This window comes from Crinia signifera, chromosome 1 (assembly GCF_055691185.1).
Source record: "Crinia signifera chromosome 1, ASM5569118v1, whole genome shotgun sequence".
NCBI classification, from domain to species: domain Eukaryota; kingdom Metazoa; phylum Chordata; class Amphibia; order Anura; family Myobatrachidae; genus Crinia; species Crinia signifera.
Genome location: NC_139217.1, coordinates 410,867,510 through 410,882,435, shown reverse-complemented (window position 1 = coordinate 410,882,435; position 14,926 = coordinate 410,867,510). Strand labels below are relative to the sequence as shown.

At 44.5% G+C, this 14,926-nt stretch overlaps 1 protein-coding gene across 3 annotated transcripts in view; it reads left to right on the top strand.

Annotated features, from left to right (window-relative positions):
- Nucleotides 1-14,926, top strand: part of SLF1 (SMC5/6 complex localization factor 1) — a 110,792-nt gene that overhangs the window by 37,811 nt on the left and 58,055 nt on the right. The gene's annotated exons all lie outside the window — the stretch shown is intronic.

Below are 14,926 nucleotides of genomic sequence, written 5' to 3'. Positions count from 1 at the left end.
GCTGAGGTCATGTGACGTAAGCCACCCACCCTGACAGGCATCGGCCTGCCTGTGTTCCCAGGTAAATGGCGATGGGTTCATGGGGACGCCCATAAAACATTGTGCATTTCCCTGCTCCAGCCCCGTTTCCGTCCCTGGCCCTCCTTCCCCACAACAAACGGCCTGCCGAAGCTGTTTGGTTCTCTGGGTTTACACATGCACAAACTCCGACCTTCGGGGCTTGCCCCGAATTTGGACTGCTACGAGCGATCCTGAATCGGCCCCTTAGTGGGGCCATGCATCAGTATCGGCGGCATGTTTAACACTGCGATTTTGACTAACCTTCCAGGCGATTTTGACTATCAAAATTCTAAATTGCCTGCCAAAATTGCACAGTGTGTACCCCCCTTTATAAATACTTTCCAAGCACGATGAGCTGCTTATTTATCACATGCCAGGGCATACACCATCAGATGGATGCAGTGGTGTAACTATACATTTGGCTCCAAAGCAAAAGTTTGTAAGGGCCCCTATTTATCACTTAATGCTGAAAAATGTATACAGCACATGATACTTTGACAGGCAAAGTGGGCCCCTTTCAGCTCTGGGCCCCATAAAAGCTGCACCCCCTGCACCTATGGTAGTTACACCCTTGGAAGGATGGATATGCAGACTGACCTCTTAGGCATGATGTCATACTATGCTATTTACGTTCTCTATCTCAAAGGCTGGTGTTATTGCTCGCAAACCTATAGACTCCTAAAGTTTTATAGACAATGCGATTTGGCTCATTGAATTTGATCTGAAGTTGTAATTGTTCTGCAATGCAGTAAGAGCACAAGGGATGGGGGATATTTAAACGGCGGATGCTTGAAAGACTATTTATCTGAGTTTTTGTCCACAAAATTTATAAGGACAATACTATTAAATTGTGTTTTGCACTTGATAGTCTTGCTATAGACAAAAACTTATATAAGTGCCATTTTCCCGCCAATATTTGTAGGCATAGGCGAATCTAAGGGGTGGTCCGGGGGTGCAAAGGACCACCCATTAGATTGCCTGGTGCCTGCAGCTTTAAATATTATTTATGACCGGATTATCATTACATACCACTGCCCGCAGGACCCGGGAGGGCTGCGCGCATGCCCAACTGCACGCAGCTCCTCCCATGGTCCTTTGCGGAGCTTGCGCCGCCGCCACGTGACCTCCTCCTCCATCCGTCTCACAGCGTGACGCAGTGTTCTCCCTCTCCTGCACGTGCTCTGCTGCTGCGGCGGGTGCTAGCTGGCGCGCACGGTGTGGTTGTGTGGCGCAGCATCACAGCCAGCAGCCAGCACATGGGGGTCGCCTGAGTGACTGTCTGTGTGGACTCGTGTGATACACTAATATATGAGGAGTCCTGCCAGTGCTTAGTGGCTTCTATCTAGACTGATCCCCGGCCGGCTCCTGGTCCTGGGCACCTGACCTCGAGGCTCCACTCACTCTGGCACTAGTGCAGTGCCAGTGTGCGCTTGTAAGACAATTTTTTCTGTGTAAAATCATGCCCATCACCAATGTCTTTAATAAAAATAAAAAAGACTGTAATCTTTCTCAGTGCCCAGCAATGGCTTTAAAAAAAAAAAAAAAAAAGTTTAATCTTTCCCAGTGGCACTGGACAGGGCATTGGGAAAGATTACAGCTATTTTTTTTTTTTTTTTAAATAAAAGCCATTGCTGGGCTAGTGGGCTGGGTGGCCTGGCACTGGGCAGGGGCCGTGCCCACAATGGCTTTTTTTAATAAAAGCCATTGTGGGCACGGCCCCTGCCCAGTGCCAGGCCAGCCCACTAGCCCAGCAATGGCTTTTATTTAAAAAAAAATAGCTGTAATCTTTCCCACTGCCCTGCCCAGTGCCACTGGGAAAGATTAAACTTTTTTTTTTTTTTTTAAAGCCATTGCTGGGCACTGGGCAGGCCAGTGGGAAAGATTACAGCCTTTTTTTAAATAAAAGCCTTTGTGGGCATGGCCACTGCCCAGTTAATCTTTCCCAGTGCAGCTGGGCAGGGCACTGAGAAAGATTACAGCTATTTTTTTTAAAATAAAAGCCATTGCTGGGCTGGCCTGGCACTGGGCAGGGGCCGTGCCCACAATGGCTTTTATTAAAAAAAGGCTGTAATCTTTCCCAGTGCCCAGCAATGGTTTTAAAAAAAAGTTTAATCTTTCCCAGCGCTGCGTTCCAGGTCCTTACTTTGCGGCAGTGACCTCCTGCCGCTCCGCCGCTGTGTAGCGGTTCCTCGCTTGGCGGCAGGAGGTCAGAAAGTGACCTCATGCCGCTCCACCGTTGCTTGGCAGCAGGAGGTCACTTGTTTGGATTAGGTGACATCCCCGGCGCTAGAATTCGCGCCTTCTCCCTTGCCTCATGCCAGGCTCATTTATCGCCGCCACCGCCGCTGCTCCTATTTAATGCCTGCATTCTGTAAACTTTCTTTTTAAACTGTGCGCAGTAGGTAAATTAGCGGCTTGTGACTCTAGCCTGCATACTCTTTTCACTGATATATAATGGGCATCATGTGTGTGGCATATGTTTAATGAGTCATTAAACATATGCCACACACATGATGCCCATTATACATATGCCCCACACCTTGATGTTCATTAACCCCTTCACGACATATGACGTATATATACGTCATATGGCCGTTGCGGGGGAATCAAGCCAGCTCACGGAGTGAGCTGGCTTGACAGAGAGCAGGTAATGGCTGTATATTACAGCCAGGTCCCTGCTCTCACGGCCACGAGCGGCGAGTTCGCCGATCGTGGCCGTTTAACCCTTTAAGCACCGCGGGCAAAGCGCCCGCAGTGCTTAAATAGCTGATCGGAGGGGGGGCGCCCCCCTCCGGCGCCGATCGGGGCCCCCCGCAGCGAGATCGGAGGGTGCCGATCGGTTGCCATGGTAGCCAGGGGTCTAATGTAGACCCCTGTGCTGGCCGTATATGCATACCTATTACATCCTGCCTCAGGCAGGATGTAATAGGAAGTGCATAAAATCACTACGTTCAGCCATAGAGCTCTATGGCTGAACCTAGTACAGGCGATCGCGCCCCCTAGTGGTCAAGTACACTAGGGGGCCTTGTAGTAAAAGTAAAAAAAAAAAAAAAAATAAAGTTTAAAAATAAAAAAAAATAAAAAAATATTAAAAGTTCAAATCACCCCCCTTTCCCCATTTCCCAAATAAAAATAAAAAAAAAATAAAAAAAATAAACATATTTGGTATCGCCGCGTTCCTAAAAGTCCGATCTATTAAAATATAACATTAGTTATCCCGCACGGTTAAAGGCGTAAACGGAAAATAATCCCCAACGCCAAAACTACGTTTTTTGGTCGCATCGCGTACCCAAAAAAAAATAACTAAAAGAGATCAGAAAGTCGCCCATATCCCATAATGGTATTAATTAAAAAGTACACTTCAGCCCGCAAAAAATGAGCCCTCACCCAGGTCCGTAGGTGGAAAAATAAAAAAGTTATAAGCCGCAGAACATGGCGACGCAACGCAAATTAGAAAAACCGTAAAAGTTGCGATTTTTTTTTTTTAGTGGTAAAACATAACGAAAACTATATAAGTTTGGTATCGCCAGAATCGTAACGACCCATAGAATAAAGATAACCCATCATTTTAAACGAACTATGAACTCCAAAAAAACCGTAACCAGCGCAAAATTGTGCAATGGCGGTTTTTTTTTTTTTTACCCCACATTGAATTATTTCCTGATTCCCCAGAATATTATACGGTATAGTAAATGGTACCATTACAAAGTACAACTTGTCCCGCAAAAAAAAAGCCCTCATGTGTCTATATAGCCGGAAAATTAAAAAAGTTACGCTTATTTGAACGCAAGGAGGAAAAAAAAAAAAAAAATTACCTTAAAAGGCAATGTCGTGAAGGGGTTAATAATGAGCTTCACGTTGTGGGGCATATGTATAATGGGCATCATGTGTGTGGCATATGTATACTGGAGCATCACGCTGTGGGGCAGTTGTATAATGGAGCTTCACGTTGTAGGGCATATGTATAATGGGCATCATTTATGTGGCATATGTATAATGAGCATCAAGGTGTGGGGCATATGTATAATGGAGCTTCACGTTGTGGTCATAGGTATAATGGGCATCACGGTGTGTGGCATATGATTAATGGAGCATCATGCTGAGGGGTTTTTGTATAATGGAGCTTCACATTGTGGGGCATATGTATAATGAGCATCACGCTGTGGGGCAGTTGTATAATGGAGCTTCACGTTGTGGGGCATATGTATAATGGGCATCATGTATGTGCCATATGTATAATGGAGCATCACGCTGTGGGGCATTTGTATAATGGAGCTTCACATTGTGGGGCATATGTATAATGGGCATCACGGTGTGTGGTATATGATTAATGGAGTATCACGCTGTGGGGCAGTTGTATAATGGAGCTTCACGTTGTGGGACATATGTATAATGGGCATCATGTATGTGGCATATGTATAATGAATTTAAAAATGTTGTCCGTTATCAATGAAATATCTTAAGTGCAAGGTTATTCATTATATTTAAAATGTTGTAATTGTAGTTATAGTTTTCCCAGTTCTAATGCAATTTAAAAAAGCTGGTCACAAAGCGCTGGGCATGCCCTCATAGCAGTTAGAAAATCCCGGAGTGACTTGCCCCTATTAAGCCACACCCCCTTGAAATTAGGCCACGCCCCCTTTTTGCGCGCGCGCGCAAAATACATTCTTTATGTTCTAGGACCACCCATTACCATATTTCTAGATTCGCCTATGTTTGTAGGCTGTTGTTGCACCAAATCCCACATCCGCAATTTATTTCTGAAAAAAAACCAAGACCGGCTCACAGAGCCCAGGGCTGGTTATGCTCAGGAGGGGGAACCCACGCCTTTTTTATTTTTAACTATTTACACACTTTTCCAGACCGAAGCATGCATCTATTTTTTTTATGTGATTTTGTTTTGCAAAATATCACACATTTCTAAAAATCGCACCCTATTACATTTGGCCTTTATTGTCCAATTTGGCTGGTTGGAACAAAAATCTGGTAATGTATGGGAGCAAATGACAATTGACGTTTGCTCCCAAAATGCCGAAAAACTGTCAAAAATAGTCATTCAGGCAAATTGGTTGAATCAAATGGATTTAATCAATTTCTATGATTGTCCATTCTTATTTGTTTTTCAATGTTTGTGAGCAAATTGTCATTTGCACGCATATATTACCAGATTTTTGTTCCAAGCAGCCAGATTGGACAATTAATCTTTAGGTGTATGTCAGCTTTAAGTCAAGTCAAGGTGATTTCAGATCATTGTGGCCTAAAGTAGTCACTTCAATGAATCTCCACATGTGCTTTGTTGAGTGTGCAACTCTGAGCACTGCACTCTAAATTAACATAAAACTAATTTATTTTTCGCTTATTAGATTTTTCCCCCCTGAACTGCACAGTCTCCGATTTTTCAGATCTATATTGTAGATGTAGGCTGATTCTTCTATTTCAGACACTTTCACTGCCACCATAAGTTTGTAGAACCATACATAATGCTATTTAATGTTTCCCTATTTAGATTAAGCCATCTGAGTTTTAATCATGTTGTTTAAAGCAGGGATGTGATGAACCGGAACAATTGCAGGTGTGATTCTTTGCTCCTGTAAGTGACAAAGACTAGACAACCTTAGCATTTTGCATGTTTTTATAATTATATTGTGGTTGTGTTTAGTTTCTTTGTCATTTCATTTGGGTCATTTTTTTTTTCTACCTGTCTGACAAGCCCATATGGTGACAAGCTGCGGATCTGTATAATTTATAATTGTAGTGTTACATTTTAGTTATACATCTCTTCCTATGGGGTATATTCAATGCGGAGGAGAGGGGGGTTTTTTACGGCAAGGATGGCTTATTTTCGTTTATAAAAAGCCATCCTCGTCGTTCAACCCCCCTCGCCATATTCAATTTTTTGCCTGAATCCTCTGATCCGAGAACGACAAGGATCCCCTTAAATAGCCAGACGTTCATCGTCTGCAAAGCTACTCTGTCAGTCACTTCATTGGTTACCTGTATTTTACCGTATTCAATACAAAATTCTTTTACTTACACACAAAGCCATAAACCAAACTACACCAACATACATATCTTCTCTTATCTCAAAATATCATCCAACAGGACCTCTACGCTCCTCCCAAGATCTGTGTCTCTCATCCACACTCATTACTCGCTCCCATTCCCGACTGCAGGATTTTCTACGGGCTGCACCCACTCTGTGGAATGCCCTCCCAAGCACAATAAGACTCTCCTCCAGTCTCCAAACCTATAAGCGTTCCCTAAAAACTCATCTCTTCAGGCAAGCTTATCAAATTCCAGAACCAGTCATAGAACCTTGCATTCTGGTGGAATCGATGCAATAAAGAATACAGTATCTATCCTTATGTATCAATGCCTATTTCCCTATAGATTGTAAGCTTGCGAGCAGGGCCCTCCTACATTTTGACTGTCTGTAAATACCCTGTTTTGTTGTATCACTGTCCCCTTTGTAAAGCGCAACGGAATATGCTGCGCTATATAAGAAACTGTTAATAAATAAAATAAATAGCGAGGTTCGATGCAAATGCAGTAAATCCAGGCATTTTGTGGCGAGCCCCGCCGTTTTGATGACCACACTCACTGTATTCCACCTCGCCAAACAGAACCAGCGAGGTGGAAACGACAAGTAAAGGGGAGGGCATTGAATACTCGCCGTATAGCTCACCGTCAGGGGCTCACTGACTACATTTAATACACCCCATTATGATATTTGCAATGTAAATGTTGGATGTTTTAAAGGATTACATGTAGAGTGTGTGGGTGGGATGAGGGGTTGTTGTCCTGCTTTTTTAATTTGATTGAATAATTACATTATTTAAATTAAATTATTGTTATTATTACATTGTATTTAAAAGGCACCACAAGTGGTTTGCAGCACCATACATAGGGCCAGCATAACATAATGTAGCACGTAACATAAATACATGTATGACTCCTAGGCTTTAAGTTCCATTTGGTTGCAAACCTATTTGAATTCTTTGACAATGTGTGAATAATACAGTGATTTACAGTATACCAGCTGGTTCTACATAGTATAATTTGGACTACACTATATATTTTTTTGGTACTCTTTACTTAGTTGGGCGCCCATCGTGGGGATCGCGGCCAGTACATTAACGGCCGCGACGCGATGCCCGCGATCCCCACGATTTCACATAGGGTTCAATGTTAAATTTAGTGCTGGCCGCGATTTTACATTCAATGCTTCAATGGCCGCGATTTGGCCATAGGAATCAATGTTAAATGCCCAAATAGTTAAATTGTGCCCAAATAGGCACAATTAACACTTAAATGTCCCCCCAAATTTGTAACGCCACCCCACGATCCACGCCAACCCGAAGCGTGGCGAGCGCAGGCGGTACGCGTCCTCCGACCTTTTCATACCCCCACTATCCACGTCGGCGTGGAGTTGAGAATAGAATAGTGTGGCGAGCGCAGCGGATACCTGTGAAGCCCGCGTAGGGCCACGTTTACCTGTGAAGGTATCCGCGTCCCCTCGCGGGGCTCGCTGCGCTCGCCACGCTTCGGGCTCGGTGGCTCGCTGCGCTCGCCACACTATTCTATTCTCAACTCCACGCCGACGTGGATAGTGGGGGTATGAAAAGGTCGGAGGACGCGTACCGCCGCCGCTCGCCACGCTTCGGGTTGGCGTGGATCGTGGGGTGGCGTTACAAATTTGGGGGGACATTTAAGTGTTAATTGTGCCTATTTGGGCGTGGATCGTGGGGTGGCGTTACAAATTTTGGGGGACATTTAAGTGTTAATTGTGCCTATTTGGGCTCTGTGGCCCATTTAACATTGATTCCTATGGCCAGATTGCGGCCATTGAAGCATTGAATGTGAAATCGCGGGCAGCACTAAATTTAACATTGAACCCTATGGGGGATCGCGGGCATCGCGTCGCGGCCGTTAATGTACTGACCACGATGCCCGCGATCCCCACGATTTCTTTACCCGCGACGGAGATCGTGGGCGCCCAACTAAGTAAAGAGTACCATTTTTTTAAGCAAATTTCTCTGAAAAGTTCAAAAATAGCGTTGCCCAAGTCCAGTATTGATTTGTGCTCTCAGGCCTTTTCTAAAATTATTTGGCATGGTAAAAAAATAATAATAAAGATTACAATAGCTAAACTACAGATGAGATGCTCTGATGGTATTTGCTAGATCCAAGTTGGCGAAAGGCCCTTTCGTGCCCAGTGCAAGTCTGGTGGTCTTGCACTGTCACTATCTACGCCACCACCGATTTGCCTTTAGTAACCAGGTGGCAAGCAATGCGAGTTACCTTGCCTAAAGCGTGGCGAGCAAAGTGACCCTGGGCTCACATGGTAAGACCTTGCTCCTCTCTCTTTTGACATCAGAAGTCATTTCTCCATTCAGGATCTAGACCTAACCCTGCTGTGATGGATGTTTGGGAGCCAGGAACATGTCCGAAAGAGAATGAGAGTTTTGACCGACTTCAAGCTGCTTTTGGGGAGGAAGCACCGTCCACTGTGTTTGAGTGGGTTGCAGAATTTTGACACCGGAGACAAGGGTGTAACTACCATAGGTGCAAGGGGTGCAGCTGCTTTGGGGCCCAAAGCTGCAGGGCGCCCATCTTTGCTGTTTAAGTAATATGTTTTACCATCAGTTTCTAAATAGGGGTCCCTTACAAACTTTTGCTATGGGGCCCATGAATATTTCGTTACGCCCCTGACAGGAGACCATCCCTGGATGAAAAGCTTGGTCTGAGCAAGGTTTCTGCACACTGGGTGCCACAGAAGCTGACTCAAGAGCAGGAGGTGGCTTGGGTGAATTGGATCACTTAAACTCTTGAAGATCATCAGTGGCGATGAATCTTGAATCTACAGTTTCGACTTCTTGACCAAACAACTGGCCTAGTAAAACCCCAGTTTTAGGTTTGGCCTCTACAGAAGTACCAATATGAGCACAGCGTGGCCAAACAAATGGTGGATTTTTTTGTGGCCAGCACTGGACGAGTACAGTAGCTACCATAACACGTGTGCAGCAGGATGTGTTTTGAGTCAGCGGAAGCTATAGTTCAGACCTTCATCCAGCATGAAAAAAAACATACCGTCTTTGGCTGCTACACCAAGTGGTTTGCTTGCATGCAATTTTGCATATACTCCTCCTACTTTGAAAAAAATGTATTGTTACACCCCTTGTACCGTCCCTGGATCTTGGTCAACCACCAGCTGGGTAGTAACTTTTATGGCAAGTACTTAGTTTTTATAGTATTTATCTATGTAATAATTGTTTATATTGTGAATTCATTGGGTATATGTAAAAAATAATGTATAGGTTGCACTTGATGGACATACATCTTTTTTTCAACCTCACCAACTACTGTATGTTATTATGTATATAGGTGCTTTTACATGTACCAAATTGTCTCTATACAGAATTGTTTGAAAATTCTTAATGAAAATAACATAAAGTAAACCGCAAAAATGGGTTAAATGCTTTTGGACACACATGTTGAGCTTTGCTTGCTGATGCTTTGGGAAAAGTGTCTCTGACACTGAAAATAGTCAGGAACCTAAAGTGTGGAATGCTACAGTACAGTACCTCTCATATTGTGAAATGTCGGCACTTGGAGCTACAGTGACAGCCGTCACTGTCCCACTGACAGTGATTCATAACTGCTGCTGAAACCACATTTTGGACTGAAAAACCAACAAGGATGTTGCTTATAAACCAAATAATGACATCTGGATACAGAAACGTGCTGCAGGCTGTTATCAACCGAGACTTAATAAGATATATTGGCTTAAATTTTGTTTACATTGAGTTGATCCTAAATTGTCAAAAGTAGTTTACAGTACACATACCCGCTCTTTGGAGAAATAGAGGCTATGCACTAACTGGTATTGCTGGCTTATGGAATTTCTGAGTAGGAGGATTGTTATGGCTTATTAAGCCATTCCTGTGTTATCCTTGATTTCATTGTAATAGTTACTGCAATACATTTTGTCTTATGAGACACTTTTAGGGCGGTAGTCAATGCCGCCGGCAAGGGGGGTTGGCAAGGATGGGAGGTTGTTTTTGGCAGGGATTGCCAAAAACAGGCCATCCTCACTGTCTAGCCCCCTCGCTGCCCACCGTATGCATTTTTAAGGGGAAATTCCCCAGAGCGGGATTCCTCGGAATGGCAAGGTTCGACACAAATGCAGCGAGCCCTCTGCATATAGTGCCAGGCCTCGCCGTTTTGACGTCTGTAGTCGCCGTTTCCACCTCATTGAAAAGAACTTGCTAGGTGGAAAGGGCGGAGAGTGAAGGAGGGTAAGTTGAGTACTGACCGCGAGCTATGACTGCAAGCTATCGGCACGGTTCACCTAAACGGCATTGAATATACCCCTTAGAGTATTCTATTTCTCACATTTTTAAGTTAACACAGCACCTGTTGTTACTCTTATGTATGGTGAGGTGTTAAGGGTCCTACATACGCACTGATGTGTGTAGGGAGAGCGTTCTGCATGATGCTGCTTCGCTCAGAACGCTCAGGTCTCTATACACACAGCGCTGCACAGTGAGATGCTGGGCAGTAGGCAGGGGTATAGTGAGACGTGGGGCAGTTGGGAGGGGGTTAGTGAGACACAGGGCAGTATAGAGGGGAAAGTGAAATGCAAGACGGTAGGGAGGGGATAGTGGGAAGCGGTGCGTTAGGAGCGCATAGGGAGACACAGGGCGGTAGGGAGGGGATAGGGAGAAGAGGGACGGCAGGGAGGGGATAGGGAGAGTGAGATGTGGGGCGCCAAGGAAAGCATAGTGAGATGTGGGGAGGACACAGTGAGATGTAGGGCATTAAGGAATGGCTAGAGAGATGCAGGGAAGGGACCCACACAGAAGGGACAGAGGAACACATGGGTAGGGGCACACATGGGCAGGGACAAAGGCACACATGGGCAGGGGCACAACCCTCCTCCCCTGCAGTAGCACCCGCCAGAGCAGACTGCAGAGGAAGAAGACACATACTTCCACATAACCACTCTGTCTTCACTGCAGGTGAGACAAAGTCCAGCCTAATGGGAAGTACAAGCGGAGCCTCTTGTTACCAAAAGAAAGGAAGAGATGGGGTGGGGCTGAGGCCCTGCATTGTCGGCAAGCAGCACTATGGGGACCCCTGTCTCCTAACCCAGAATGCCACTGGGAAAGAAGGGGTTCCGTGGGCCTCCCTATTGCTGTTGACATGTATTGGGACAAGGGAAATGGAAAAAATGAATAGTTCAGTGGCTGTAATGCCAGTATGCCATACCAGCATATACTTTGAGCACTGGCATGAATACAAAGAAAATTCTCTTAAACACCTCTGTATATCTATACAGTGTGCGTGTGTGTATGTATGTATGTATGTATGTATGTATGTATATGTGTATGTATGTATATATATATATATATATATATATATATATATACAGGTCGAGTATCCCGTATCCGAGTATCCGTTATCCCAATTATTCCGAAATACGGACATTCCAGAAAGTGAAAAAAAAAATTTTTTTTGCTAAAAACTCACTGGGGGCATTTGTAACAGCATCACTGGGGACATGATATGTAACTGGCACTATATATGTGCAAGACAATGATTGCTTGGCATTAAAATTCAGTGCTGAGATAGTACACACATTTTGTTTCACGTTTTGAAACTTTGTTTTTTGAACAATTAAAATATATTTGTGTGTATTTTATGTGGTAATAAAATATATTTGTGTGTATATTATGTGTTTATACAGCATACATGCAAGATACTTCAAAATACATCATTGAAATATTAAAATATTCCGAAATACGGAATAATCCGTTATCCAAAATTCTCCTGGTCCCGAGCATTTTGGATACGGGATACTCAACCTGTATATATATATATATATATATATATATATATATATATATATATATATATATATATATATATATATAGATAGATAGATAGATAGATAGATAGATAGATAGATAGATAGATAGATATATAGATATATATATATATACTGTGTGTATGTATGTGTGTGTATATATATATATATATATATATATATATATATATATATATATATATATATATATACAAAGAAAGAATAGAGGTGCGCTGATGTAGGTTTCACCCAAATTTCATACACAATGGTAGAATGAAATAAAAGGATTTATTTTGTACAATGATATAAAAAATTGATTCTCACACAAATGATCGTGTCATATTAGATACCATTTTAAACCAGTATGTTTTCCTGAAAGACCCTACGCGTTTCGACTCGGGGGGACTTCTTCAGGGGTAACAGGGTATCGATCTGAATTGTGTTCACTCTTAATAGATGGATGGACCGATAGGAGTCCGCCCCTTTGAAGGGGTGTTGGCTATCTGAGTATCCTCAGCTTGGGGGGGTGGGTAGAAAGGGTCCGACTGATATCCTCACCAGATATATGGATGGACCTATAAGAGTCCGCCCCTTTGAAGGGGTGTTGGCTATCTGAGTATCCTCAGCTTGGGGGGGTGGGTAGAAAGGGTCCGACTGATGTCCTCGCCAGATCTAAACTCCGCAAATGGGTTAGGTATGTCCAATCACTCTGACTGATTGAACATACCTAACCCATTTGCGGAGTTTATATCTGGCGAGGACATCATTCGGACCCTTTCTACCCACCCCCCAAGCTGAGGATACTCAGATAGCCAACACCCCTTCAAAGGAGCGGACTCCTATCGGTCCATCCATCTATTAAGAGTGAACACAATTCAGATCGATACCCTGTTACCCCTGAAGAAGTCCCTCCGGGACGAAACGCGTAGGGTCTTTCAGGAAAACATACTTGTTAAAAATGGTATCTAATATGACACGATCATTTGTGTGAGAATCAACTGTTTTTATATCATTGTAAAAAATAAATCCTTTTATTTCATTCTACCATTGTGTATGAAATTTGGGTTAAACCTACATCAGCGCACCTCTATTCTTTCTTTTTCTATGCCTATCTTCTACCTCTATTAACAGCGAGGTAGTTAGAGGTGCAGCCAACCTCTCAGCGCAGAAAAGGTCACAACCCCCCATCTCTTGTGAGATATATATATATATATATATATATATATATATATATATATATATATATATATATATATATATATATATATATATATGACCATAGAATTCTCTATACCTACTGTATTTCCATTAATTTAACGGTACTTGTTTCCTAGCACGGCGCCCGTCGGGTCCCATCGCATACCATTACTTAAGGTATGCGACGGGACCCGATCTGACCCGATATTCGGGTTTAAAGAGTTTCCTATACAATTTTTAAAATCGCATCGACGTGACAATTCGACGTGATGACACCTGATTTCATATTGTACAGCCACCCTGATGGCTGATTACTATATAAAATGCACCAAACGCCCGATTTTTTAATAGTACACCCACCCTGGTGGGTAATTTATTATGTGAAAAGCCCCCCCCCCCATTGTTAACGCCACCCCACTATCAACGCCAACCTGAAGCGTGGCGAGCGGCAGCAGTACGCGTCCTCCAACCTTTTCATACCCCCACTATCCACGTCGTTGTGGAGTTGATTGTATATAGTGTGGCGAGCGCAGCGAGGGGACGCGGAATACATGTGAAGTAATACGCGCCCCCCCCCCCCCGGGCTCGCAGCGCTCGCCACGCTTTGGGCTCAGTGGCTCGCTGCGCTCGCCACACTATATAAAGCCAACTCCACGCCGACGTGGATAATGGGGGTATGAAAAGGTCGAAGGACGCGTACCGCCGCCCCTTGCGGGCTCGCCACGCTTCGGGTTGGCGTTCATAGTGGGGTGGCGTTAAGAATGGGTGGGGCATTTGACATAATAATTACCCATCAGGGTGGGTGTACAATTAAAAAGTATAGTAATCAGCCATCAGGGTACAATTAAAAATCGGGTCAGATCGCATTGCATGCGATGCGACCCGATCTGATAGACCCGATTACATAAGATTAAAATTGGTGGTTAAAATAAGTACCAATTTAACTTGCCTTGCTACCACCCCCTAGGTTATAGTATTATTAATAATAATAATATTGCTAGCATTATTATTTTATTGTAATGTACAGTATTTTGTCTCTTTTTTTCTGTTTTGTTTATATCCTGGTTATAATGTTTAAAAAACAGAGCATTAATACAGAGAAGTTAAGTTTGGTCTGCACAAAAATGTCTGCCAGCACATTCAGTAACTAGACAGTTGGGGCCAATGTGTTTAAGCTATATTTCCTCCTAGTGATTATATGTAAATTATACCCCTTTTACACCGCCGAAAAATCCGGGTCAGCGGCGGGTCAGACCCGGATCCGCGGCGGTGTAAATGGGGGGTATCCGTTTCCATTTACACGGGTCCTCTACCCAGGTCCTGACCTGGGTAGAACACGGATAGGACCCGTGTAAATGTCGGTGTAAATGGTCCCGCTGCGGGTGCAGGCACCCGCAGCGGGTCCACAGCGTGCAGCGCTGGGGAAGATGTTCCCAGCTGCTGCGGGAGGAGGGGGGTCCCTGCGGCTGCTGAGGAGAGGGGGGTACCTGTCAGCCTGCTGTGCTGGGGGTACGGGGGTGCTAGGGGTGCTGGGGGTACCTGTCCTGCCTGCGGTCGGATCTCAGCGGAGAAGATGATGTGCGCCGCTGCTGTATCACCCCCCCCCCCCCCCGCATCCGGCAGCCGGTCCCTGCGGCGTATGGAGTGTCAGTATCGGCGGTCCCTCCAGCGCATAGGAACTAGTACTAGTTCCCATGCGCCAGAGGGACCCCCGCCACTGACACTCCATACGCCGCACGCCGCAGGGACCGTCTGCCGGGGAGGGGGGGGGTGGTACAGCAACGGCGCACATCATCTTCT